The following is a 24896-nucleotide window of genomic DNA, read 5'->3' as shown; positions in this document are numbered from 1 at the left end:
GTTTTTGCTTGCAAAGCACTTGGGACTTGTTTTTTGTAACCTGCCATGAAACTTAACGAACTTATGTTGTACGCAGGCTACGACCACAGAACTAGAAATTCAATTGTCTGACGCCAAGATCCAGCTGGCAGCTCAGGATACTGAGACAAAAAAGGTTGAATCCAAATTCCAGTTGTGTGTCTAAAGCAGAAAAACTAAAGAACAGCTTTCCTGTGGAGAAAGAGGCTTGGGCCAATGAGAAGACTGCCTTGATGCAGCATGCTGAGAAAGCTGAGGCGGCTCTGGAAGAGGTTACCGCTGAACTAACCGGTTTAACGAACCGTGTGTCTTAGATGGTTTCTGCAATCTTCGCTAAGTCACCTTGTTACTTACTCAAAGTGAGTATTTGTCATCAAAATATAAGCCGCCACTTAACCAATTGTGTAAACTTCACAGGTCCCAGGAGCACAATCTGAGCTGAGATACACTGGTAAAGCTGAAGGCGGTTTACACGCTTGTTGAACAATTGTACATTGGAGCTCAGTGAACTCTTGACACTATCTCCCCAGCGAATCAAGGGCCGAATCTATTAAGTGATGTCTTGAAGAAGATGTTTATCTTGCCCACTAGGTTCCAAGAAATCAAGCAATCTTGTGCTAGAGCCGGAGCTGTGACAGCTTTAAGCCATGCCAAAGCCTGGGTACCGGAATTAGACCCGGCGGACGTAGCCAGTGGATATCCCAGTCTCAAGGAAGATGGAACGCCTTTCGACCAACAAGACTTTGCTGCTTGTGTCAAGGAGATTCTCCCTCATGCTACAATCATCGCCGAAGAGACCAACCTCACCAAATATCAGACGGGTTAGGATGCAGATAACCAGAAGATGCTGATTCCTTCATATAAAGTGATGCATTTAGTTCCACCCATTCGTAAGCACACTTTCGCCCCTGATATCGATCCGTCTAATCTGATTGATGATGAAGCTGAATTTGTCGCCGTACATGGCTTTGACTGGTCCAAACCCAACTTCCAGACGATGGAGGAGGAGGATGAACCAGCAAGGGATGAGTCACAACCTTCAAGTCAGCCAGGCCAAGATTCATGAACGGGGGCCGGTTTATTGTCTTCTCGTTGCGATGTTTAAAAACAATCATCTTTTTGGGCACCAAGCACCTTGTAATAGGCTTGCTTGAAAATTTCTGTTCTGCTATGCCATCGTGCATATTGTGCTGTTCATGACACTATTTATCCACTATGCGAAGATATGACATATATGCTTGATGGTATTACCAATTTTGAATCTGTTCCAGCATACAGCAGGTGAAAAGTGTCCTGGCGGTTTACCACTGGACGGGTTATAAGGCCCGAATATAATCTTATCATGATTTATAATCAAGACTAGACCAAATAATAATCATATATGATTAAAAATATGTCATACCTGTGATATTTGATAACCCCTGGTGGTTTACCAAGTCAGTGCAGTAAAGGCGATAACCCAAGACTTTGGACATTGGCTTATGAATAAAGCTGGACCGGGTTAATAAACACCGGATATTATCTTTATTTCATACTCGCGACTTATAGTCGAAGACCAGGACGGGTTAATGAACATCGGTTAATGTCATATATGACTCAGAAGGCATTATAAGCCTTATTGGTTTTCAACCATGTATTACTATGTCATAAGAAAAAATCTCAAAAAGACGTTCAAATCAAACAACAGAAAATCCAAGGCTTTCATAGGCCTCCAAGCCAAAATATCTTCTTCAATGAAACTAGCATTAGCCACTGGAAGGTACGCGCTTTCCGTGAGCTGGCACTCACATTACCCAATCGACATTTTAACCCAGATAAGTTCAGTTCTTATTTAAAATAGACTTATCAGGAGTACGCGGGGTCGGAGTAGCATCGGGCATCATAGGCCGATTTATCCAAGTTTCATGGAAGGTGACTTTATCGGCCGAAGCTTCTCCTTGCTTTCTGTAAACCGTGCCCTCTCATGACAAACCGGCATTTTAACCTTAACGAGTTCAGGGTCTTGTTTAAAAGGTTGACTGTTTAAGTGTTCGGCGGGTCAATCAGGATTATGTGATGGAGAAGCATCTGGAATACAAGTAGGATGACCCGAGGTTTTAGGTGAATACACCTGGCTTCCAAGCCTGGCTTTTATAGCCTATCACAAGGTTATGAACTCTTTGTTCTTTAGAAAAAAGCCCCCTAGAAATATTTTGAGTTGTTCTCAAGGGGTACCTATGTTTGAGTTGTGCTTTTGGAACAGACTCTCTTTGGCCCCTTTAACCTGGGTAGTAAGCCCTCAAGTTTTTTATGTGGCCTATAAGCCGGATCAAAGGTTAATTATAACTTTGTTGTATAAAGCAGAAGCCCCCATGTGACCAAAAACTCATTATGTAAAGAGGAAAAAATGATAGAGGCCCTGCTTTAGCAGGGATACCTACTTTATTACATCGATCATAATATATACATTGTCCAAATATGTACATTGGAAGAGTCGGTGGCTCAAGTGTAGTAAGGCCTAATGCGAGCAATATTCTAGGGCCGGCGGGTCTCTTCCTCCGACGTGCGTGAGTCCTTGTGGTCTCGAACATCGATAAGGTAATATGACCCGTTGTTTAAATTCTTGTTGGCCACAAAGGGTCCTTCCCAAGGTGGGGATAACTTGTGCATATCAGTATGATCCTGGATTAGCCGGAGCACCAGGTCGACTTCTTGGAAAGTTCTGGTTTTAACCCGGCGGCTGTGATAACGGCGTAGATCTTGCTGGTAAATCGCCGAACGAGCTGATGCGGTGTCACGCTCCTCATCCAATAGGTCAAGTGCTTCTTGACGTGCTCTTTCATTGTCAGCTTCAATATAAGCCGCCACACGAGGTGAGACATGACGGATGTCACTAGGGAGAACCGCCTCTGCTCCAGAAACTATGAACAAAGGCGTGTATCCCGTAGATCTATTAGGGGTGGTATTGATGCTCCATAACACGGAAGGTAACTCCTCCACCCAACAATCCCGGCGTTCTCTGTAGGGGAACCATAAGCCGGGGCTTGATGCCTTTCAGGATCTCTTGATTTGCTCTCTTAGCATGTCCATTAGATTGGGGTGAGCCACTGATGACACATCAAGCCGAATGTGCTCATGTTGACAAAATTCGTCCATGGCACCTTTAGAAAGATTAGTGCCATTGTCTGTTATAATGCTGTGTGGAAAGGCAAAACGGAAGATGTAACACCCCAAAATTTTAATCAAATCTTATTAAGTAAAATTTGGCCAGAAATAAAATTTTGAATTATACTGGGTCATTTATTAATTTCAAAGCCTTTTCTATTTCCTGTTTTACAAAAAATTCTCCCCTCCATAGAAGATTATTTTTGTGAAGTGTTGTGGTATGTGGTTGTTTTATAAACCTTTCCATTTGTATCATAAATAACAGTGGGAATTATTTTCATAACAAAATTTTCCACAAGTAATACTTTTAAAAGCATTTTCAATACTTAAAATGCTTTTGTTCTACTTCTTTCATCTTAGGATTCAACCGTAGTTGGTGATCATGAACTAGTTTGGCATCTTTCTCCTAATTTATTTTGTGTTGACATAGTGTGGGACTAATGCCCTTAAGATCATCGAGAGTATATCCAATAGCAGCACGGTGCTTCTTCAGAGTTTTCAATAATCTCTCTTCTTCATGCTCTGAAAGGTTAGCACTAACAATAACAGGATATATGAATCTTCTTCTACCACTATCCCCCAATGGCTCTCCACCCACCCACTCACCCCTCCCACCTCCGGCCTAGGTTTTCCAGCGATCTCCTCTTCTAGCCAGTGATTTTTGTTTCTGATCCACCCATCTTCTCCGGCGGCATCTGATCTACACGTCTATACCCATTTCATATGGGTCCTTCTGGTGGATCGACATTGGATCTGGATTTCTCGGTGGGCTCCATCTTTGAGGACAAGGTTTTCAAGCATTGTGGGAGATCTATTCATTCCACGGATGACACGGGCCATTTCATTATGGTCGTGTCTTTCAGCAGACATATATTCCATCTTAATGATGATTCTATGGCGGCTGCATTGGAATCAGTGATTGGGGGTTCGACAATTGAATTTTCGGTACAACTCATCCGAGACAAGGTATTTTCCTTTTTTGTCTCATGCAAGCAAGTTGGCCTATGCATTCTCCAGTTGAGATCTTTTGTGTGTCCACAATTCAAATGCTATTTTCATCTTTGGGATAATGGTGGCCCTAATTGGACTCGTGAATTTTAGATCTGGAAAAAGGAGTGTGACGCTGAGTGGATTCTTGTGAGTCCCTCTAAGAAGCGTGCCACTTTGGGGTTGCTAGCTATGCATAAACCCCCGGCTAAATCTTCTTTAAGATCGCATTCGTCAATCAGGAAGAATCTTTCTTTCGCCACGTTCCAGCAATATCTTGTTTGCAAGGGTTATAGGTACCCTGCCTCACAGTCTAAGGCCGGCTACGTCATGAATCCCCAAGAGAAATTGATCTTGCCCCCACCGCCGGTGACCAACCTCTAGTGGATAGTGGCGACACCGTCCATCTCTTTCGGGACGATCAACATCCCTACCAGGAACACCGCCTTCATATCCGGATCTGCACCCTCTCAGTTAATTCAAAATGAGCATGTTCCACAAGACACAATAATACGTGATCTGGTTGCATCGGATTCAGCCCAACATGGCTGCATGGCCCAGCATGGGTCCCCAGCCCAACATGGTTTAATAGCCCACAATGGGTCTACAGCTCTGGGCGGGGTTGTCACGGCCCAATCTGTTACGGCCTAGCCATCTCAGGATATTTTGGATTTTTCTGTTGCCACAGTTGGAATATCTGCTCAGGCTGTTTTGGATGACCAACCACCAGATCTTTCAGACGATGCTACTCAACCTAATGATCTCATTGATGATATTGTTTTCAAGGTTTGGAAATGCTAGAATTGTGTATCTATGCTGCATTACTCCAATTCGTGCACCAGTCCAACTCGCTGCCGTAGATGCTTTCGGCTGGGCCACCGAGCCAAAGGATGCTCCGACGCTGCGCATTCCCCGACCTACAAGTGGGTCCCGTGGGTCAATCCTACTTCCCCGGGGCGATCAGCTGAGATTTTCTCGCCCGACGCCTCGGTTTCCCATGCAGCTAGCCAAGTTGGGTCGTTGCCCAGTCCCATCGCGCCTGCAACACCGTCACTTCCGCCATTGCCTGTCGAGCCACCGCCCATCACACCATCGCCACCCCACCTTGCCACCATCGCCCAGCCTAGCCGCGCCATTATCCACCGCGGCTCCTACGCTGTCATCAGCTTCTCCTCTGCATCCAGCAATGGCTACCTTCGCCCTTGACCCCGCGCCTTTCGTCCCACCGGGCTTCGAGATCATCGATGGTGGACAACAACGGCTTCCATGAACCTTCTACTCTCCTGGAGTGGCTCCTGACCGTTAGCATGAGGAGTACGCCATTGCCATCGTCGAGCCTGCACCCATGCCTGAAGAAGTTGCAATCTTCAGAAATATGGTCAGTGATTTCATTGTCAACGATCTTGGCCGCGCTGTTCTTGATGCCCAGCCTTGGATCCAAGGAGTTGGACTTTTCCGCTTTCGTAGTCCAGTTGCTAGGCAGGCGCTGGTAGATCATCCTCCGTTTTAGTTGGACATTGATCGCTTTGTTAGATTTGTGCCACGTGATGAGGGTATCAATTTCAGAGCTATTCAGGGTTTTCGCAGGGGTTGGGTTATGATAGTTGGAATACCCCTGGACAATAGGCGTACGCAGTATATTGCAGATGCAATCAGTACCTTTGGCTGCTTCCACCACTGGCACCAGGATGATCCACTGCTCGTGCGTACATTGGCGTATGTGTCTTTTCCGGCAACCACTCTTGTGCCGCGCGATGTCGTTTATCGAGAGTTTGCGGACTTTGGAAGTTCACGCATTTCTTGGTCTGCTCCCATCTACATTTTCTCTGTGGATTTTGCTGATATACTGCCACCTAATGAGGATCCGATGCCCTTCAACGGCAATCCTCACCCACTGCCTAGACATCTGCAGTTTAATAACCACAATTGGGTTATGTCTGAGTTTCCTGAAATTGGTTGGGATGAGCTGCCACCTCCAGCGCAGGAGAATGGTCCAAATTTCCAAGAGGCTCCTCATGATGATCTGAATATTCAGTAGGATGTTGTGGAGGAAAACCAGGTTGATGTGAACCATTCCTAGGAATCTATCATCCTACAGGTTTCAGATGACTCTGTTAATGCTCACCCAATTGACGACTTAGCGATCTTGCAGCAACCAGCAGTCCAGCTACAGCCTCCTCTTCATGTTGGCAGAGTTCTCACTGTTATTGGCCCTGTCTTGCCACCTGTAATGCAATGGGAGAGAGCATTCCAGAAGCTAATGCCGACTTCTTTCTCTGCTGACATCCCAAAGTGTGTGTTCAGGATTGATTTTGGTAATCTGCTGCTATCTAAGAGCTCTTGGGATATTTGTTTTGAGGGGGCAGATGTTAGTCTCTCTTTGTAGCCTCTGACAGAGCCCTCATCCTGCATTCCACACCAGATTTCTCCAGTTAAGAGGCCAGTTGCAAGGGCACTCTGCTTTGATGATATCTTTGAACCTATCAGTGAGTCATTTGAGTTCTCTGCTATACCTGAGGTTACTACCAAGCGTGGCCGGAAACCTAGAGCTGTTAAAGTCCTGGTTGATACAGAGGTGCGCTGCAGTGCACGTTTAAGTGCGCTACGCGATGGCTCTCATAGATCTCCAAGCAGAGCTTCTCAGCAAGCCAAAACCTAGAGTTCTTTCAAGAGGCGTCAAACCAGATCATCTCAGCCGGAGGAGAATCAGTCAGTGCCTCTGCCAACGCCTGTTTCTAATCTTCAGCGCATTGGGGCACGTTTGCGAATTTCTCCCGGGTTGATCTCCAAGGAAAAGCTTGAGGCTGATCCTTCTACCTCAACCACCAGCAAGGGTTCGGATGATTAGTTGCACCGGACGGCTTTATGGTCCATGGTGTACCAATTTAAATGCCATTTATCTGCTCTTATGTTTTCTGTTGGGGTTCTATCCAAACTGTTTAGTTCGTCAGTGTAGGTCATTACATGATCTACTTTTGTTGCTTTCTATTATGGTTTGTAATGAATCAGTCCGGGTTTAGAGACTAGAAGGTGTTATGTTGGAACGTGCGTGGCCTTAATTCTGAAGCACGACAGTTAGTGGTGAAGCAAAAGATTGATGAAAGTGGTTGTTCGGTCGTTTGTTTGCAAGAAACGAAGTGCATGCATATTGATCATAGGTTTATTAGGAAATTCTATCCTCGGCGCTTTGATAATTTCACCTATGTGCCTTCGGTAGGGGCCTCGGCTAGTATGATCATCATTTGGAATATTAATTGAAGCAAGACATTATGGTATTATTATGGAATTCCATTCTAAACATACTTCTGAAGTTTGGAACCTAGTGTCAGTATATGGTCCGTGCCAGGGTCTGGCCAGGGATGATTTTGTTCGATGGTTATATAACCTAAATATCAACTCTGATGATAATTGGCTGCTTTTAGGGGACTTCAATTTTATGCGGTCGTTGGAAAATCGAAACCTGCCCGGGGGTAATGTTAAAGATATCTTTCTGTTTAATGAAGTGATTGGCAATCTGGGCCTCGTTGAGCTACCAATTAAAGGGCGGCAGTTCACTTGGTCGAATATGCAAACTGAACCTCTACTTGAACATATCGATTGGTTCTTTACTTTAGTTGCATGGACCGCGGACCATCCAAACACGCCGTTCTTGCCCCTTGCACGCACGACTTCCGATCATGTTCCGTGTGTGGTCTCGATTGCTACTGCTATCCCAAAGGCTAAAATCTTCCGTTTTGAAAACTATTGGATTGACTTGCCTGGCTTTTATGACTGTGTGGCCCAGGTTTGGAACAAATCTGTGGACAGACCCTCGGCTGCCCTGACCATTTCCTCTAAATTCAAGGCGCTACGGTATGCACTCAAGAAATGGCACATGAATTTGTCCACAATTAAAGCACTCATTTCTGATTGCAACAAAGTAATTCTCTTCTTCGATGGTCTGGAAGAGATTAGACCTTTGTCTAGGCCGGAGTTTAATTTCAGGCGAATTGTGAAATTGCATCTGGAGGATATTTTGCACTGGCAATTTGTATATTGGAAGCAGCGTTGTACTATATGCAGCATTAAAGTTGGTGAGGAAAATTCAAAGTTTTTCCATGCCATGGCCACTGAGAGGTATAGGAGAAACACAATTTCCTCAATTAAGAATGCTGATGGTGAAGTTGTCTTGGATCACCAACAACTTGCGAGCATGTTTTGGTCTGATTTTAATCAACGAATGGGCAATGCAAAAGGAATTCGCATGGGTTTTCACTTGGACACATTAATTCCGAGAGTTGATGTCCTTGAGGAGTTGTCCCAGCCTTTTACTGATTCCGATGTTGATGCTGTCATTAAGCACATGCCGCTGGATCGGGCCCCTAGCCCCGATGGTTTCTCTGGTCTATTCTTAAAGAGGTGGTGGCCAATCCTAAAAGAGGATTTCATGCAACTGCTCAAGGAGTTTTATGAGGGAAGGTGCAGCCTGGAATGTCTTAATACTTCCTTAATTACCCTTATACCGAAAAAGCTGAGCCCTGAAGTTGTTGGAGATTTTCGGCCAATCTCACTGACCAACACGTGCTTGAAATTTTTAACTAAGTTGCTTGCTAATCGTCTCCAGAACATGATCCTGAGGTGCATCCACCGCAATCAGTATGGTTTTCTTCGGTCTCGTTCGATCCAAGATTGCCTAGCATGGTGTTTTGAGTATACACACCAATGCAAGGCCTCGAAGCGCCCCATTGTCCTCTTAAAGCTGGATTTCACTAAAGCCTTCGACACAATTGAACATGACCTAATCCTCAGAATTCTGCAATGCAAGGGTTTTGACTCCCGGTGGACTGGTTGGATCAATTCTATCTTGTCTACTAGATCTTCTTCTGTGCTTCTCAACGGTGTGCCAGGTAAACACTTTGTCTGCAGAACGGGCATGCATCAGGGGGATCCTCTCTCACCGTTGCTTTTTGTGATTGCGGTGGATTTATTGCAATCTGTTGTCACTGAATGTGCTCCAGGAATATTCTATCTCTGCTAATCCCAGCCAACTCCAGTGATTATCTGATAGTACAATATGCTGATGACACTTTAGTTGTTCTGCATGTGATCAATGAGCAACTCATTGCCTTCAAGGAAATGCTGGTCACTTTTGCTGAGTCCCCTGGTTTGCGGTTAACTTTAGTAAATCCTCTCTCATTCCTATAAACATGTCTAATGAGGAAGGTGCTAGAGTGGCCTCTCTGCTTGGATGTGAAGTCAGGACAATGCCTTTCACGTACCTAGGTTTGCCAATGGGAACTTCTAGGCCTACAATCTATGATCTGCTGCCTCTGGTCGATCGAGTTGAGTGCCGTTTATCTACTTCATCATGCTTACTAAACCAAGGGAGCCGACTGCAACTTCTTCAGTCGGTGTTGTGCTCCATGCCAATATATTTTTTGTGCACATTATCTCTCCCGAAGGGCATTTTACAACAGTTAGAACGAATCATGAGACAATGTCTGTGGAAAGGCAACACAGATAATCCACGTCAATCACTGGCTGCTTGGGATTTAGTCTGTCGCCCTAAGGATTTTGGGGGTTTGGGTGTTCTTAACCTGGCCATCCAAAATGAGGCCCTACTACTAAAGCATCTATTCAAGTTCTTCAATAAAGTGGACGTGCCTTGGGTATCTTTAATTTGGGACACTTATTACGCAGCATCACCACCCCAAAGCACACAGAGCTGTGGTTCATTTTGGTGGCGTGATATCATGCGCTTATATCCCAAGTTCTGCAAGCTTGCTGTTCCACAAGTTCTTGCTGGTGACACGGTGCTTTTTTGGCTTGACCGTTGGCAGCTGGGAAATCGTGTTGTTCTCTTGCAGGACTGTTTCCCGAGGCTACATTCATTTGTGGTGGATGATGCAATCACAGTCAAGGACTTTATGGAGGAGCCCGATATCTTGGATCATTTACATTTGCCTCTATCACAGGAGGCCTTCTCTGAACTCACACAATTAGAGGCCCTCCTGCCTTTGATCAATCTTGATGGTGAGCGCAAGGATATTTGGAAGTGGCCATCAAAGTCTGGAGTCTTTATGTCAAAGATATATTATGACTCTTACTTCACACACCTAGTGGTTGATCCAATACTACGGTGGATTTGGAAGTGTTTATGCACGTTAAAGCTCAAAGTTTTTGGTTGGCTCCTATTAATGGATCGCTTGAATACTAAGGATATGATGCAACGTCGCCATTGGATCATCCAGGATAACACATGCGTGCTATGCAACCTTGCACAACATGAGGATCAGGCTCATCTTTTCTTTGCTTGCAACTTTAGCCAAAGGGTTTGGAACTATCTTGGGATTTCTTGGACAGTTCAACCGAACCAAACCACATATGAAATGGCACAAGCAGTTAGGAAGGATTTTGGTCTCCCTTTTTTCTCTGAGGTTGTATTCACTGCTACCTGGAATATTTGGATACAACGGAATGGGAAGATTTTCAGAAATGAACAACCATCATTTAGAGATTGGAGAAGAAAATTTATTCATGACATCTCTCTTCTATCTTATAGGATTAGATGTAAATATAGAGATAGTTTTCTGTCTTGGATAGCTAACCTTTCTTAGCTTTTTCTTGTAAGTATCTTTCTCTCCTCTGTCAATTCTTAACTTGTAACCTATTCCCCTTTTATCTTTTAATAAAGGACCATGAGGCTGTTGCCTTGCAGTAAATAATCAAAAAAATTATTTTAAATAATTGTTTTAAAATCCCACAAAAATTGTGAGAGGTCAGGTGATGCCTATAAATCACTTTTGAGCAAAAACCTAACTATATCTTATGAAAATTTTGATAGAAACATCCTCTTTTCAAATTCTGTCCCATTCTTGAGTTATAACTATAACCCTAATTTTTCTATCTCCATTAGTTCTAAAACTTTGAAATCTTGTAGTCCTTTCAACTAGTACCTTAAGTCCATAAGGACAGCTTCAATTTCAACTTGGAAGTCCACCAAACACTCCTCTGAAGTTTTTGTCCAGAACTGAATTCTGGTAAAGCTTGCACTAGAAAGTTTCTCATCTTGCCAAACTAACTCCACCATCATCTCTAGCATCTAAAGAGACCCCACTCTGCCAAGTTTCAAATCCATCAAAGTCCTTTAGCTTGCCCTAGCATTCTGTCAAACACCTTGTGGGCATGACAGAAATATTGCCACTTTCCAACTTGCACTAGACACTTGGTTATTTGGCCAAACCAGCATGTCCATCACTCCTCTCACACCTATAAGCACCATCCTATGGATTTGTAGCTCGTGTGTGTCCCTGTAGATGCTACTGGCAATCTGACGAACACCTAACATGCGTGCACCGGGCGCGGCCAGAGCGTGTGTTTTGCACACGTCGGCATCGAGCCCCTGCCGTGTCTCTGCCGCCTCCCCCCTCTCATCCTGATCCCCCTCTGGATCAGCTCGACCACCAGGAACCTCGCCGACACCCTCGCTTGGCCCCTAGCGCCGTCCACTGCCGTCCACGACGACCAAGACCGCCGCCCGACGAGTCCCGCACGACCACGTCTCTGCCCGAGCCCGTATCGCTTAATTGCCAATGGCTCGAGCTCATTCGCAGCTCACCGGCCACACTAGCAACACACCGGCCTCGCCACCACCCACTCGCTCGCCTTGAATGGCTGCCGCCGCGGTCAGCTCGGGCACGGCACCGCCCAGGCCACTCGAGCCAGCAAGCGCGACCCCGTGGTAAATACGGATAGCCACCTTCCGTACCTAACTGCGCGAGCCAGTCCTACCTTGCGACCGCCCATGCTTTGCTATCAATGGCCGCCACCGATGTGTTCATCTCTGGAACCCGCGGCACTGCCCTCGCCTCCCTATAAAAAGCGACCCAAGGTCCTCGAACAGCACTATCTCACTCTCCCTCTCCCTCACTGACCCACCCATTGCAGCAACACGACCAAAGGAGGTCGTCTTCTCCGATTCCGGCAACTACTGCCGCCGCCACTGTTCGGATGGTTCCGACACCGTCCGACCCTCCCTCTCACAAGTTTCTCCACCACTAGCCTCCTTGAGCACCCATTGATCCATCCCCGCACTCGATTTTGCCTGGGAGCCACCATCGGAGAAACACCCAATTTGTCTCCACCGGAGCTCCGCCTCTATTCGGCCGGAGAAGGAGGCGCGTGCGTGGACAGGTCAAACCTGACCAGTGGGCCCGGCGGGCCCACTATCAGTGACATAGCGCCGCACCACCTCGTCTTAAGTGGAGACGGGTACCGTTGAATTTTCTTTCCCGCGGGGAAATCGTATTATGGTGAGTGCGCCTTCGACATCGCAGCCCTCCCGCGTGGTCGAGCGATTGGGCTTGGCCCAGTACCGCCAGACGGCTATACCGCGCCTAGGGCGCGTTTCTGCTCAGCCCATCACAGTAATATCTGTTCTCTTTTTCTTTTCCAGAAGATTTCAAATAAATCCACAACATCCATTTCACATCCAAATTTCATGATTCAAATTTCTGCCTACTCCTAAAATCATGCTCTATTTATCCAAATAGGGTGAACATTTTCCCTAGTCCTGGTTTTTGCTGGATCTACTAAATAGTCCATTTTCCTTTAATATTCCAGCTTAGTTAGTCCATAGGAAAATCATATAAACTCCAAATGACTTGATTCTTTTTCTGTTATCTCTCAAATTTCATCTAGTTTATTTTAGTATTTATTTCACAAATTTTCCAAACAACCTTTATTTGCTGTTTTAGAATTATGTGGTAATTATAATATTTTGAAAATAGGAAATGGAGGGGAGATATATTTTTCAATGTTTTGGAGTGCACCCAATCTTTCTGCATGCTCAAGGCAAGCATCTTGAACACATGATATGGTGAATGCATAGTGTTTCTTTGCATGTAGAATTGAATTATGAATATATTCAACTCATATGAAATTTGCATAGTATTGGTCATACATGCATGATTCCCCTTGATGGTATTCTATCTCCATTTAAACATGAAGTATGAGTGAGTACGACTATTTTATGTACGGTATACGCCTGTGTTGGTCCAGGCTAATTTGCAGGATGAATCAGTCACGAGAAAAGTGACCGTGAGACTGAAATCTCGTTGTGACGAGAATGAGTAGCGAGGTTATGTTAAGACATACCGGTGGTGACCCTGTTGGGTACTGCCAAGGAATTGTATTGTGCTAACCACTACAGGGAAACCTACACCTCCTGAGTTAACCTTAGATCGAGTCTTGTTCCGGTAACCCCCATACTTGATTCGTGCTACCACATGTCCCTGCCAAAGGTAGGGTATGGTTCAGTAAGTTGATAACCCCTTTCCTGCACACACCATACAGAGAGGCCATAGGAAATGATACTATTGGCCCCAGTAGTCATGTGACTTGGTCCGGGGGCATGAATGGCCGGTCTGGGACCGAAGCTGAATGTTCATGCTGTTGGAGGTCGTTGCATGAGGCCTTCCCACTTAGAGTTTTACTTTATGATTGTTTTGGGTAATCCCTGGCTTGATGGATTAAAGTTCGTATGTGCGGGTCAGGTGTGTTTTCATCCCGAAGACCGTAACCGGAATTAGTCAACGTCTCGGGGTTGACTAAAGAAATCCTTTACTTGTGGGTAAAGAGTACACCCTCTGCAGAGTTATATCTATTCGAATAGCCGTGTCCATGGTTAAGGACTACAGTCTGTGTTGGTCAAGTGTCAGTCTTAGTGTCAGTCTCCGGAGGAAATAATTAAATTGATCATGATTCGTCCTGCAGGGTAATTATTGTCACCGCGGGTGCCGTTATGAATATTATTGTTGACATGAATATTGTTGTGGACTAACCATTTCCTCTTATGTGCAACTATGAGTATCTCTTGGGATGGCTAGTCCACCTGAATGCTCATGTTATTTTCTTATAAGCCCTTTATGGGGCGTCGCTTCAGACACCCGACTGTGGCGTGTATTTTAAAGACCTCTCGTGGTGTCTCTTGAGTTCTCGGGCGGTCCTGTCTCGCCCGATTCTCTTTTAGACACCATTTGGCATTTCTCTAGGAATTCTTCGGGCCGTCCAACTCCCGACGTTCCATTTCATTTCTTTGATTTACTAATGCATGACTTATTTTTTGTATGAATATTTGTCATGCGATGCTTTAATTCGCAGTCTGCACATGCATATAATTTAATTCATCATGAGCATATGCATCCGATATATCTTTTGTTCTTGATGTTTGCGAGTACATTCAAACGTACTCACTGGCTTGTCCCTGGCTATTGTCTTGGCCAGATCATGACTCAGTGACGAGAACTACGAAGACACCTCGCAACCTAGGATTAGGACATAGCAGCCACGCGAGATATGAGTTATCCAGGTCAGTTGTTCCCGTGGGAATGGAGTCCCATCAACATTGGAGATCCACGAGTCGCTTCCGTCATCCACCACTAGAGATCCTTGTTATATTCATTGGACCTTTGTGGTCTTGTATCCAATCTCTTGTAATTTGCTTGTAATTCTATATCAAGGAAATGTCCACCAGCAACAGTAATCCTGGGGCTGGTGATGACACAAGGGTCGTTTTCTGTGATTTATGTCCCGGAAGACCGGCCCCTACAACCTTGGTATCAGAGCCAGGCTGACCATCGGCTAATCCTTTCTTAGCCTGGTCACTATCCCTAGGTTTCCACACCGTCCATATCCTTTCTTATCCACCATCAAGCCCATCCTATTTGATAGCCTGCACAGTGGCGAGCCGACATCTTTTTGATAGTCGGTGCCCAACCTATCGTCCAAGGCCATAGGTGGTGTGCCCGTAAATAGCACCTGAGTTGTCCCATCCACAAGTGTGCGATGGAAGACTCCACTGGCTTATAAATGAAGCCTTCCCCCAACTCAACACATCACAACTCTCACTCGCACCGTGATTTCCAAACCACCAAGATGCCTGGTCCCATTGTCCACAATGAGACCACCGCATCCGAGCATGGAGGTTTCGTAGCGATCCTCGCCAATCTAACTTGTCGTGCTTTTGGCATAGACGAACCCCCAGAGTATGTTGTGTACCAGGAACACACAAGTGATGCCATCCACCACTTCTGGGCCACGGTACACATATGCGGGAGGGGCACCACATCAAAGCGTCCATTCCGGTTCACCAGAAGGATGACCTCCGACGAGCCCCAAGCCATCCAACTTGCAGCCCGAGAGGGTATTGTTCATCTTCGGCATTTGTCGCCGAGGGTTAACACCCGCCCTTTCTTCTACCACCCTAGTCGTGAAGGCTATGGTAGCCTGACCCAAGTCGCCAATGGTGACCATGAGTCGGATCCTGCTCTAGTGCATGTGGTGCACTACCTGAGAGCACAAGAGGCACTACTCGATCAGGTCACTAATGACCTGATTGCGACTCGCAGGATGCTTACTCTCCTGACACCGGTAAGGAGTGAAGCTGCAACCAACACCGACACCCCAATAATGCTACTTGGGAAGCCAGTTGAACCGCCAAGGTCTGCTCCTATCATCAACCCCGGCAATGCCTTTGCCTCCCCGGGAGAACTTTGTCGTCTCTTGGAGACCTACTCCAACGGGATTGTGACCACAAGACCCCAGGAGGGGCATCATCCCTATCCCAGCACTATAGCTCCTCATCCTACCCCAAGCAACTCCAACACTGAAGCTCACGGAGAGGCCTCGACATCTGCAAGACACTCCTGGCTAGATGTCAATGAGGTGGACTGAGTCCACCAGGAGTATTGTCAAATCTTAGTAGTCTCGTTGTCTTGTATTTTCAAGGTAGCAATCGCATGGCGTAGGGAGCCTGTAAGTTACCCGTGTGCCATTGTTTTAAATGCTACTATGTGTAATCTAGCATAAAGGGTTGGTGTTTGGCGACAGTGTAAATGCTAGATGTGACTGCCGACATGCACAGTAGTATGTCACACTCCTTTTGAGAAGTGGTGTCCGAGAATTTGACTTGGACAACCCTATGTCGGCACCGATGCACAAGTCGTGTCAGCACTGCATCGTGTTTCCTGACCCAGGCACCTTATAAGGGGTCGTATCCATGCACCACACCAACCACCACCACACTTGAGCACCACTCTCCTCCATTCTCCCTTCCATGTCTCACCCTGGAGCCTACCTACGAACTCCAGATGCAAGCCCTGGTAGTTTCTTTAAGGTTTTGAGGGATTTGACCTGCAATACACTTGGTTCCAGCCACCCACCCCAGTATGAGTTGTTCAAAATGAGGATCACCCCTGATTCCTCGAAATACTGGGCAGTTGTGCATATCCCACAAGAGGATTTAAATCAAGGCCCTCCATATGTTGTCTTCGTTGATCCATGCCAACCTCAGGAATGGCTATTGAGGCTGCTGCTTATGAAGCAGTTACCCGACTTCAATTCACTGTACCCGCTGCCAGTGAAAGGAAATACAACTATTTCCCGAGCCGCGCAGCTTTTGGAGCAGAAGCCATGTTCCGTTGTGAACGCATAGAGAGCGATCCAGCTCTGGCCAATCTCATTAAATATGTGATGGCCCAGGAGCATCTAACCCAGCAACTAGTGGATGACCTCCATTATCTTGCTATGCTGAATCCCCATATCGCCATTGGTGGACCACCATGGCCAACTCCGGAAGGGCGTGTTCTTCGTTTACTTCCTTCACTTCCCCCGGAAGAAGAAGAATGTGCTCCAGCACCGGGAACCCTTCCACAAGACCCTGTAGATCTCACCTTCGGACCGTAGACGGTCATTGTTGCTGGACCTAGCACTAGTATACATGATGCAACCGTTGTATTGTAATTTAGGGCGTATGTAAGTGCATTGCCATGACTGCATTCTGCATATGATCATTTCTTGTGATTTTTAGTTCTTCTGCCCTTAACAAATCTCGAGGACGAGATTTTTCTTAAGGGGGGTAGAGTTTGTAACACCCAAAAATTTTAATCAAATTTTATTAAGTAAAATTTGGCCAGAAATAAAATTTTGAATTATACTGGGTCATTTATTAATTTCAAAGCCTTTTCTATTTCCTGTTTTACAAAAAATTCTCCCCTCCATAGAAGATTATTTTTGTGAAGTGTTGTGGTATGTGGTTGTTTTATAAACCTTTCCATTTGTATCATAAATAACAGTGGGAAATATTTTCATAAAAAAATTTGCCACAAGTAATACTTTTAAAAGCATTTTCAATACTTAAAATACATCTATTGCACTACAATTATTTTAAATAATTGTTTGAAAATCCCACAAAAATTGTGAGAGGTCAAGTGATGCCTATAAATCACTTTTGAGCAAAAACCTAACTATGTCTTTTGAAAATTTTAAGAGAAACATCCTCTTTTCAAATTCTGTCCCATTCTTGAGTTATAACTGCAACCCTAATTTTTCTATCTCCTTTAATTATGAAACTTTGCCATCTTGTAGTCCTTCCAACTAGTACCTTAAGTCCAGAAGGGCGGCTTCAATTTCAACTTGCAAGTCCACCAAACACTCCTCTGAAGTTTCTGTCCAGAACTAAATTCTGGTAATACTTGCACTAGAAAGTTTCTCATATTGCCAAACTAACTCCACCATCATCTCTAGCATCTAAAGAGACCCCACTCTGCCAAGTTTCAAATCCATCAAAGTCCTTTACCTTGCCCTAGCATTCTGTCAAACACCTTGTGGGCATGACAGAAATGTTGCCACTTTCTAACTTACACTGGACACTTGGTTATTTGGCCAAACCAGCATGTCCATCACTCCTCTCATACCTATAAGCACCATCCTGTTGATTTGTAGCTCATGTGTGTCCCTGTAGATGCTACTGGCAATTTGACGAACACCTAACATGCGTGCACTGGGTGTGGCCAGAGCGTGTGTTTTGCACGCGTCGGCACCGAGCCCCTGCCGTGTCTCTGCCGCCTCCCCCTCTCATCCTGGTCCTCCTCTGGATCAGCTCGACCACTAGGAACCTCGCCAACACCCTTGCTTGGCCCCTAGTGCCGTCCACCGCCGTCCACGACGACCAAGACCGCCGCCCGGCGAGTCCTGCACGGCCACGTCTCTACTCGAGCCCCTCTCTCTTGATTGCCAACGGCTCGAGCTCATCCGCAGCTCATCGGCCACACTAGCGACACACCGGCCTCGCCACCACCCACTCGCTCGCCTTGAATGGCCGCCGCCGTGGTCAGCTCAGGCACGGCACCGCCCAGGCCACCCGAGCCAGCCAGCGCGACCCCGTGGTAAATACGGATGGCCGCCGTCCGTACCTAACCGTGCCGACCACTCCTACCTTGCCACCGCCCGCGCTTTGCCATCAATGGCCGCCGCCGACGTGTTCATCTCTGGAACCCGCAGCACTGCCCTCCCCTCCCTATAAAAAGCTACCCAAGGCCCTCGAATAGCACCATCTCACTATCCCTCTCCCTCACTGACCCACCCGTTGCAGCAACATGACCAGAGGAGGTCGTCTTCTCCGATTCCGACCACTACTGCCGCCACCACTGTTCGGATGGTTCCGACGCCGTCCGACCCTCCCTCTCACAAGTTTCTCCACCACTAGCCTCCTTGAGCACCCATTGATCCGTCCCCGCACTCGATTTTGCCCGGGAGCCACCATAGGAGAAACACCCAATTTGTCTCCGCCGGAGCTCTGCCTCTGTTTGGCCAGAGAAGGAGGCGCGCAGGTGGACTGGTCAAACCTGACCAGTGGGCTCCGTGACACAGCGCCACGCCACCTCCTCTTAAGTGGAGACGGGTTCCATTGAAGTTGCTTTCCCGTGGGGAAAGCGTATTATGGCGAGTGCGCCTTCACCGTCGCAGCCCTGCCTCGCGGTCGAGCGATTGGGCTTGGCCCAGTACCGCCAGGCGGCTATACCGAGCCTAGGGCGCGTTTCTGCTCAGCCCATCACAGTAATATATGTTCTCTTTTTCTTTTCTAGAAGATTTCAAATAAATCCACATCATCCATTTCACATCCAAATTTGATGATTCAAATTTCTGCCTACTCCTAAAATCATGCTCTATTTATCCAGATAGGGTGAACATTTTTCCTAGTCCTGGTTTTTGCTGGATCTACTAAATAGTCCGTTTTCCTTTAATATTCCAGCTTAGTAAATCCATAATAAAATCATAAACTCGAAATGACTTGATTCTTTTTCTGCTATCTCTCAAATCTCATCTAGTTTATTTTAGTATTTATTTCACAAATTTTCCAAACAACTTTTATGTGTAGTTTTAGAATTATGTGGTAATTATAATATTTTGAAAATAGGAAATGGAGGGGAGATATATTTTTCAAAGTTTTGGAGTGCACCCAATATTTCTGCATGCTCAAGGCAAGCATCTTGAACACATGATATGGTGAATGCATAGTGTTTGTTTGCATGTAGAATTGAATTATGAATATATTCAACTCACATGAAATTTGCATAGTATTGGTCATACATGCATGATTCCCCTTGATGGTATTCTATATCCATTTAAACATGAAGTATGAGTGAGTACGACTATTTTCATGTACGGTATATGCCTGTGTTGGTCCAGGTTAATTTGCAGGATGAATCAGTCACGAGAAAAGTGACTGGGAGACTGAAATCTCGTTGTGACAAGAATGATCAGTGACAGTATGTTGAGACATATCAGTGGTGACCCTGTTGGGTACTACCAAGGAATTGTATTGTGCTAACCACTACAGGGAAACCTACACCTCATGTGTTGACCTTAGATCGAGTCTTGTTCCGGTAACCCCCATTCTTGATTCCTGCTACCACATGTCCCTGCCAAAGGTAGGGTATGGTTCAGTAAGTTGATAACCCCTTTCCTACACACACCGTATAGAGAGGCCATAGGAAATGATACTATTGGCCCCAGTAGTCATGTCACTTGGTCCGGGGGCATGAATGGCCGGTCTGGGACCGAAGCTGAATGTTCATGCTGTTGGAGGCCATTGCATGAAGCCTTCCCACTTAGAGTTTTACTTTATCATTGTTTTGGGTAATCCCTGGCTTGATGGATTAAAGCTGGTATGTGCGGGTCAGGTGTGTTTTCATCTTGAAGACCGTAATCGGAATTAGTCAACGTCTCGGGGTTGACTAAAGAAATCCTTTACTTGCGGGTAAAGAGTACACCCTCTGCAGAGTTATATCTATTCGAATAGCCGTGTCCATGGTTAAGGACTACAGTCTGGGTTGGTCAAGTATCGGTCTTAGTGTCAGACTCCGGAGGAAATAATTAAATTGATCATGATTCGTCCTGCAGGGTAATTATTGTCACTGCTGGTGCCATTATGAATATTATTGTTGACGTGAATATTGTTGTGGACTAACCGTTTCCTCTTATGTGCAACTGTGAGTATCTCTTGGGATGGATAGTCCACCTGAATGCTCATGTTATTTTCTTATAAGCCCTTTATGAGGCGTCGCTTCAGACACCCGACTGTGGCGTGTATTTTCAAGACCTCTCGTGGTGTCTCTTGAGTTCTCGGGCGGTCCCGTCTCGCCCGATTCTCTTTTAGACACCATTTGGCATTTCTCTTGGAATTCTTCGGGCGGTCCAACTCCTGACGTTCCATTTCATTTCTTTGATTTACTAATGCATGACTTATTTTTTGTGCGAATATTTGTCATGCCATGCTTTAATTCTCAGTCAGCACATGCATATAATTTAATTCATCATGAGCATATGCATCTGGTATATCTTTTGTTCTTGATGTTTGCGAGTACATTCAAATGTACTCACTGGCTTGTCCCTGGCTATTGTCTTGTCCAGATCATGACTTAGTGACAAGAACTACGAAGACACCTCGCAACCTAGGATTAGGAGATAGCAGCCACGCAAGATATGAGTTATCCAGGTCAGCTATTCCCGTGGGAATGGAGTCCCATCAACATTGGAGATCCACGAGTCGCTTTCGTCATCCACCACTAGAGATCCTTGTTATATTCATTGGACCTTTGTGGTGTTGTATCCAATCTCTTGTAATTTGCTTGTAATTCTATATCAAGGAAATGTCCACCAGCAATAGTAATCCTTGGGCTGGTGATGACACAAGGGTCGTTTTTTGGGATTTATGTCCCGGAAGACCATCCCCTACAACCTTTATATCAGAGCCAGGCTGACCACCGGCTAATCCTATCTTAGCCTGGTCACTATCCCTAGGTTTCCGCACCGTCCATATCCTTTCTTATCCACCATCAAGCCCATCCTATTCGATAGCATGCACAGTGGCGAGCCGACATCTTTTTGATAGTTGGTGCCCAACCTATCGTCCTAGGCCATAGGTGGTGCACCCGTTGCCAGCACCTGAGTTGTCCCATCCACAAGTGTGCGATGGAAGACTCCACTGGCTTATAAAGGAAGCCTTGCCCCAACTCAACACATCACAACTCTCACTCGCACCGTGATTTCCATACCACCAAGATGCCTGGTCCCATCGTCCACAACGAGACCACCGCATCTGAGCTTGGAGATTTCGTAGCGATCCTCGCCAATCTCACTCGTCGTGCTTTTGGCATAGACGAACCCCCAGAGTATGTTGTGTACCAGGAACACACAAGTGATGCCATCCACCACTTCTAGGCCATGGTACACATCTACGGGAGGGGCACCACATCAGAGCGTCCCTTCCAGTTCACCAGAAGGACGACCTCCGACGAGCCCCAAGCCATCCATCTTGCAGCCCGAGAGGGTATAGTTCATCTTTGGCATTTGTCGTCGAGGGTTAACACCCGCCCTTTCTTCCACTACCCTAGTCGTGAAGGCTATGGTAGCCCGACCCAAGTCGCCAATGGTGACCTTGAGTCCGATCCTGCTCTAGTGTATCTGGTGCACTACCTGAGAGCGCAAGAGGCACTACTCGATCAGGTCGCTAATGACCTGATTGGGACTCGCAGGACGCTTACTCTCCTGACACCGGTAAGGAGTGGAGCTGCAACCAACACCGACACCCCAATAATGCTACTTGGGAGGCCAGTTGAACCCCCAAGGTCTGCTCCTATCATCAACCCCGGCAATGCCTTTGCCTCCCCAGGAGAACTTCTCGTCTCTTGGAGACCTACTCCAACGGGATTGTGACCACAAGACCCCACGGGGGGAATCATCGCTATCCCAACACTATAGCTCCTCATCCTACCCCAAGCAACTCTGACACTGAAGCTCATGGAGAGGCCTCGACATCTGCAAGACACGCCCGGCTAGATGTCAATGAGGTGGACCGAGTCCACCAGGAGTATTGTCAAATCTTAGTAGTCTCGTTGTCTTGTATTTTCAAGGTAGCAATCGCATGGCATAGTGAGCCTGTAAGTTACCCGTGTGCCATTGTATTAAATGGTTCTATGTGTAATCTAGAATAAAGGGTCGGTGTTTGGCGACAGTGTAAATGCTAGATGAGACTGCCGACATGCATAGTAGTATGTCACACTCCTTTTGAGAAGTGGTGTCTGAGAATTTGACTTGGACAACCCTATGTTGGAGCCGATGCACAAGTCGTGCCAGCACCGCATCGTGTTTCCTGACCCAGGCACCTTATAAGGGGTCGTATCCATGCACCACACCAACCACCACCACACATGAGCACCACTCTTTTCCATTCACCCTTCCATGTCTCACTCCGGAGCCTACCTACGAACTCCAGATGCAAGCCCTGGTAGTTTCTTTAAGGTTTTATGGGATTTGACCCGCAATACACTTGGTTCCAGCCACCCACCCCAGTATGAGTTATTCAAAATGAGGATCACCCCTGATTCCTTGAAATACTGGGCAGTTGTGCATATACCACAAGAGGATTTTAATCAAGGCCCTCCATATGTTGTCTTCGTCGGGAGATCCATGCCAACCTCAGGAATGGCTATTGAGGCTGCTGCTTATGAAGCAGTTACCCGACTTCGATTCACTATACCCGCTGCCAGTGAAAGGAAATACTACTATTTCCCGAGCCGCGCAGCTTTTGGAGCAGAAGCCATGTTCTGTTGTGAACGCATAGAGAGGGATCCAGCTATGGCCAATCTCATTCAATATGTGATGGCCCAGGAGCATCTAACCCAGCAACTAATGGATCACCTCCATTATCCTTCAATGCTGAATCCCCATATCGCCATTGGTGGACCACCATGGCCAACTCCGAAAGGGCGTGTTCTTCATTTACTTCCTTCACTTCCCCCGGAAGAAGAATGTGCTCCAGCACTAGGAACCCTTCCACAAGACCCTGTAGATCTCACCTTCGGACCGTAGACGGTCATTGTTGCTGGACCTAGCACTAGTATACATGATGCAACCGTTGTATTGTAATTTAGGGCGTATGTAAGTGCATTGCCATGACTGCATTTTGCATATGATCATTTGTTGTGATTTTCAGTTCTTCTACCCATAACAAATCTCGAGGACGAGATTTTTCTTAAGGGGGTAGAGTTTGTAACAGCCAAAAATTTTAATCAAATTTTATTAAGTAAGATTTGGCCAGAAATAAAATTTTGAATTATACTGGGTCATTTCTTAATTTCAAAGCCTTTTCTATTTCCTGTTTTACAAAAAATTCTCCTCTCCATAGAATATTATTTTTGTGAAGTGTTGTGGTATGTGGTTGTTTTATAAACCTTTCCATTTGTTCATAAATAACGGTGGAAAATATTTTAATAACGAAATTTTCCACAAGTAATACTTTTAAAAGCATTATCAATACTTAAAATGCTTCTGTTGCACTACAATTATTTTAAATAATTGTTTTAAAATCCCACAAAAATTGTGAGAGGTCAGGTGATGCCTATAAATCACTTTTGAGCAAAAACATAACTATCTCTTTTGAAAATTTTGAGAGAAACATCCTCTTTTCAAATTCTGTCCCATTCTTGTGTTATAACTACAACCCTAATTTTTCTATCTCCATTAATTCTGAAACTTTGCCATCTTGTAGTCCTTCTAACTAGTACCTTAAGTCCAGAATGGCAGCTTCAATTTCAACTTGCAAGTCCACCAAACACTCCTCTGAAGTTTCTGTCCAGAACTGAATTCTGGTAAAACTTGCACTAGAAAGTTTCTCATCTTGCCAAACTAACTCCACCATCATCTCTAGCATCTAAAGAGACCCCACTCTGCCAAGTTTGAAATCCATCAAAGTCCTTTAGCTTGCCCTAGCATTCTGTCAAACACCTTGTGGGCATGACAGAAATTTTGCCACTTTCTAACTTACACTGGACACTTGGTTATTTGGCCAAACCAGCATGTCCATCACCTAACGTGCATGCACTGGGCGTGGCCAGAGCATGTGTTTTGCACGCGTTAGCACCGAGCCCCTGCCGTGTCTCTACCGCCTCCCCCTCTCATCCTGATCCTCCTCTGGATCAACTCAACCACCAGGAACCTCGCCAACACCCTCGCTTGGTCCCAAGTGCTGTCCACCGCTGTCCATGACGACCAAGACCGCCGCCCGACGAGTCCCGCATGGCCACATCTCTGCCCGAGCCCCTCTCTCTTAATTGCCAATGGCTCGAGCTCATCCGTAGCTCATCAGCCACACTAGCGACACACCGGCCTCGCCACCACCCACTCGCTCGCCTTGAATGGCCATCGCCGCGGTCAACTCGGGCACGGCACTGACCAGGCCAGCCGAGCTAGCCGGCACGACCCCGTGATAAATACGTACGGCCACCGTCCGTACCTAACCGTGCCGGCCACTCCTACCTTGCCACCGCCCGCGCTTTGCCATCAATGGCCACCGCCGACATGTTCATCTCTGGAACCTGCGGCACTGCCCTCCCCTCCCTATAAAAAGCCACCCAAGGCCCTCAAAC

This window comes from Triticum urartu, chromosome 7 (assembly GCF_003073215.2).
Source record: "Triticum urartu cultivar G1812 chromosome 7, Tu2.1, whole genome shotgun sequence".
Taxonomy (NCBI): domain Eukaryota; kingdom Viridiplantae; phylum Streptophyta; class Magnoliopsida; order Poales; family Poaceae; genus Triticum; species Triticum urartu.
This window is presented reverse-complemented; position numbering follows the sequence as displayed.